The following is a 5,391-nucleotide window of genomic DNA, read 5'->3' on the forward strand; positions in this document are numbered from 1 at the left end:
AAACCCTTTCTGACATCATCACCAAGGTCGTATCACATTGTCATTATGACACCATCAGCTCATTAGGACATTGAGATATCACTGTTCCATTGTGTTTTCACAAACCTATTATGATCTCATTACATTTTTCAAAATTCATGGACTTTGGGACTTCAAGCTCCTTCTGTGAACTCATATCCTCTTTTGGAATTCTATGCCTCCATCAGAAACAATGACATTGCCCCATTTGGTAGGAAATGGAAAGACTTGGAAAATACTATATTAAGTGAAGTAAGCCAGGACCAGAGAAACATAGGTCTCATGGTTTCCCTTATTTGCAATTATTAGTATATGTCTGCGACAAGCAGAAACGGTCAGATAAGTTATTAGGCGAAATGAACCCCAAGATTAGGACTCAACTTTTTTTTCTTTCTTGTGATTGTTTCTAACATATTTATAAGATGCTTTCTTTGTTGCTTTGTATGTCCCAGTATAACCCCTGTTTTCACTGTATTTGATGTTGGTATAATTTGTGGAGGGGAAGGGAAAAACAAATTTTAAATAGGAATACAGGTGGACCCATTGCAACAATGAGATGTACAAGACGTTAGGTCGAAAAACAAACTTTACAACTTTGGCGAGGGGGGGTGAAAAGGGGACGGGGAGGGGGAGGAGAAGAGGGGAGATGGGTGGAGGTACAGATAGGAAGAGATGGGAAGGGAAAACAAAAGGAAGTGGCAACTATGCTTGATAAGAAATGTACTGTTTGTTTTTCTACTGAAGAAACTCAGCAATGATTTTCTGAAGCAACCTCTGTGGTCCAGATCATCTGCATGAAGAAGTAGCGTGTTTGTTTTATACATAGATCCAGGTACCAATGTGCAAAATAAGCGTATCAGTTTATCCACCTTTGTATGTATTTAAAATGTCATCGTTGAAATTAGAAGCCTCCAGCTCCCCGGGCAATAATTGACAAGAACTTTACCAAGACAGAAATAAGCAATAAAAATGTAAACTCATTCTATCTAAATAGGCCTCTTTAAGGTATTAATCTGTAGGCTATTTTAATTGTATCTTGAAGATATTTCACTAAGGAACAGATTAATATAAGGTAGCTACTTCTTAACTTCTACCACAGGGGAACAACTGTTAGATACAATGTTTCTAACATGCATCTCCAGCTCAGACCTCATCTGAATTTTTATATGGTTATGTCATCATTTTAAAATATATATTACTTTGCCACCTTCAAATTCAACTTAAACAACCCTCTCCTTTAAATTTCAGCTTGTTATTTTCCGTTCACTCATTGTCCATACCCATTTGTCTGCAACTTTCACCTAGGTTGATTGGCCACTAATTGTAGCTTTGATTTGTATGGTCCTGATTGCTCAATGGTTGAAACTTTTTGCTGCATTGTTTTTCCATTACTAATATATACTTTTTAAAATATATGCTCATGTGTCTGTTCCTTAATTGATTTTTTCCTACAGTATTTGAAAGTTAGAGTTGTTTTACACTTTCCTATTAATCCACTCTGATTAGAATAGCGAGCAAGAATTGCAACTATGCATTTGTCTGTCCCACTGTTTCATTCATTGTGCTACAACTTTTCAACTTGATGTAACCATAGCTACTTTACATTTTCAGTCTTGGGTGGAATTTTCGGGAATTTTAGTGAGAAAAATTCACAGCTAATTCTTGTTAATATTTTATAACTGGTTTGATTTCTATTAAATTTTCAGGGGCATGTAAATTTCTCTTCATTTTCCTTTCCACTTACAAAGTTTCAGTCTCTTATTAAGAACTGATTAACTTTGAGTTAAAAAATACAGAAGGACGGGGTCTAATTCTGGGTTACACACATTAATAACCAAATTCACAGTGTCATGATTTAGGGTTCCATGTTTAGGCCATGCAGTTTTTGTCAACTTCTCTAATAATTAGATTCTGTAGTTGTTTAAAATTATTTCTTTGTCTCATTGATCTATGTGCCTGTTTTATTACAGTACTTTTTATTTTCTACTACTTGGATCCAAAGCATAAGAGAAAGGCAGGTATAGTAGATACTTCAGTGTTTTTTTTCTTGTTTCTCAAGATATCTCTAGATAGTTTCTTTTTGATAAAATATATTTTCCCTGCCAGTTCTATTTCTGTGAAGAAAGTGGTAGGAGGCTGTACTGAACTCATAAAAGGTTTAAACCAATATGGCTATTTTTATCAAACTGATTCAGCTCATCCAGATTCATGGGAGCTATGCTTTGATATGTGTAATTCTGTTATTTGTTTTGATTGGTCATGATTTTTACTTCATTCTTATCACACTTTTGTGTAAACTCCTTTTGATTCTTTGCTTATTACTGCTATGTTTTAATTATTTTTGTTTTTATCTGTTTGATTTTATTCCTTCTATTAATTTTGGGGCTGTATTTCTAGTTACATGAGATTCAGTATATTCTCCTATTTCAGTATGAGGCCTCATGATTTAAGAAAGTATTTTAGGTTCCTTTCATTCCTATGTTTTCCGTGTTGATAGGTTGTCATATTCCCTTGTTATTTTTATTTATTCCAGAATCAGTTTACTTCCTGTAATTTAAGTTGAAAGATAATTCACTTCATTGTATTTAATTAAATTGATTACTAAGAATTTAATTATTTAAATACTTAATAATTAGAAAATAATTGATTTGATTTTCATGTTAAATACAGATTCCTTCTTAATTTCTGACATTACAAGAGTGTGACCTCTATGTATGCTGAATATACTTTCAAAAATTTTAAAAACTGGCTGTTATTTCTTCCTAGCCAATCATCTATCCTGGAGAATGTTGGTAATCTATGTTTTATTGAAATGAATTTGGTTGAAATACTCTCGGTGTATGTAGGGCTTACCTCATCAAGATGGAATTTAATTCTGATTCTTGCCTGTTGGTTTTCTCTGGAAGATAGTTCTATGAATTCTTCAACTATTATTGTATTGATGACTATCTCAAAAGCTGCTAATATTGTTCAGTGCTGGTGTAGTGTGAAAAAAATTAGGATTACTATTTCATCTTGTTCATTTGATCCCTTTATCATGGCATTAAAGCTTATAATTTTTTAATTCTTCCATTAAATTCTATTTGATATGATGTGTTCTGGCTATTACTGGTTTTTTTAATTTCATTTGCACAGATTTCCTTATTCCAATTTATTATTGTGGATTTTGATGGCTAGTCAAGCAAAAAAGCTTTGCAGCTGTAATATAAGCATGTACAAAAACCTTTTGTGTAATTTATACCACGAAATTTGCCAGCAATATTACATTTAACTAGTTATTTTATACTGCATTTCCTCAGTGCTATTCACCAAATTCTTCTAATTGCCTTTAATATTAATGACATATTCTCTGGAACTGTTCTCATGATACTAAACATTGAGTTAAATATGGATTTTAACAAATGAAATTGCTATTAACGATGAATAATGGTGAATAAAAATGTGATCAAATTAACTAACTAGATAGCTAAAAATGAGTAAAGGGAATCCAAAAAATGTTTTTCTCAGTTGTTCATTTGTTTGATTTTAAAGCACTTCCAAAATTGTTTATGAACATAGGTGTCATCACTAGAATAAGTAGCTTTTAGAGGCAATGTCTTTGAAAGGCAATATTTATAAATTTTAACATATGCAAGCTGGATGTGGACAAATTCATCTAATCCTGCCATTTCTAACGCTGGAGATGAGCATGTTCTACATTGTGACCCTTTCTCTAACCCATTCTCCCCAAAGAAATCAAACCCAAACCATAAAATTACAATAAAAATAAAGGAAAGAAAACCCAGAAAATCAGGTCTGTAAGGTTTCTTACTCTAGAAAAAGTTCAGAGATAAGGTTTTTGTGTGATATCCTACTTGGTACAGGTGTATTCATGGTATGAAAATTTTTAGGCTTTGAATTGCTATTCACTTTTATTCTCCCCCACCCAATTTACGGTATTGTTACTGAAGAGGTGGGGTTACCTTTACATACATCTGGAAATAAGTACAATTCCTCTCACTTAGAGTCAACTCTTCCCTCATTCTCTCCAATATAGTTCCCAAGATCAATTTCATGAATGTCTGCTGCATTTTTTGCCCTTACACTTTCTCATAAGTACAAACTGAAACACATAAATTCAGTAATTTAAGAACTATTTAAGATTGACTAGGAATCAAAGATTTGACACTGACATAGGTGAGAAACGGGTGTTTTACACTCACTCTATGTATCTCTGTTATTGGTCCCCATTTATTGCTTCCCTGTTAAGTAACAGTTTGTCCATCAAAATATTTCATTGTCCTAAATAAAATCAAACTTGGAATTTAGAATTCTCTGGTCCAGAGTTCTCAGCAGCTTCTGTTTTCCAGAGTTCTCAACAGCTTCTGTTTTCCACAATGTCATTTATGTTCAAGACTTAGCCAACCCCGACATCCTCCACAATAGTAAAGTGATTAAATAAAAAATAACTTGAAAAATACATCCAGCCATGAGTAAGACACCTATTATGAATCTCTACATTCCTCAGCTATTACTTCATAAAGACAAAAATTATGACCTACAATTGGGTTGTATTTTTGTAGTTTATAAAACCAATTTTTGAAATTCTAAAACAATATTGAGAAAGCAGAGAGGGAGGAGGAGTAGGAAAAGGAAGAATGAGGAATGAAATCAGAGAGGATGAGAGAGATTGACCCATCAAAACCAATTAAGGATATGGAAAAGGCAAATGTGTGAATGAAAATACACAACTATGAAGCAAAACAAATACTACTGAGTATATAAAAACATGGAACTTGCTGGGCTGTGGTGGGTCATGACTGTAATCTTAGCTACTCAGGAGGCTGAGATCTGAGGATCACAGTTCAAAGCCAGCCTGGACAAATCCGTGAGACTCTTATCTCCAACAAACCACCAGAAAACCCAAAGTGGTACTGTGGTTCAAGTAATAGAACACTCACCTTGAACTGAAGAGCCCAGACCTTGAGTTCAACTCCCATGACTGATTAAAAAAAAAAGGGTAAAAACATGGAATTTTTGGAATAGGAAAATATTAATGAGTTGTGATTAAGAAGAATAGTGATGTATAGGTAGGAAGATAATGTACTTTAAAATTAGAAAAATATCCATAAACTCAATATATCAAAAATATACATAAACTACACAGGATGCTAATATCTGCTGATCAAATGTGGAGATGCGGCTCAAGTGTAAAGTACTAGCCTTAAGCAAATAAATAAATTCTGCAACAGTAACCAGGATTAAAGATCAAGACATACAACGGGTAGAGCACTTGCCTTATATGCTTGAGGCCCTGAGTTTGATTCCTCAACACCACATAAGCAAAAAGAAAAAAGCCAGAAGTGGCACTGTGGCTCAAGTGGTAGAGCGCTA

This window comes from Dipodomys spectabilis, unplaced genomic scaffold, assembly GCF_019054845.1.
Source record: "Dipodomys spectabilis isolate Male_0828 unplaced genomic scaffold, ASM1905484v1 ptg000236l, whole genome shotgun sequence".
Lineage (NCBI taxonomy): Eukaryota > Metazoa > Chordata > Mammalia > Rodentia > Heteromyidae > Dipodomys > Dipodomys spectabilis.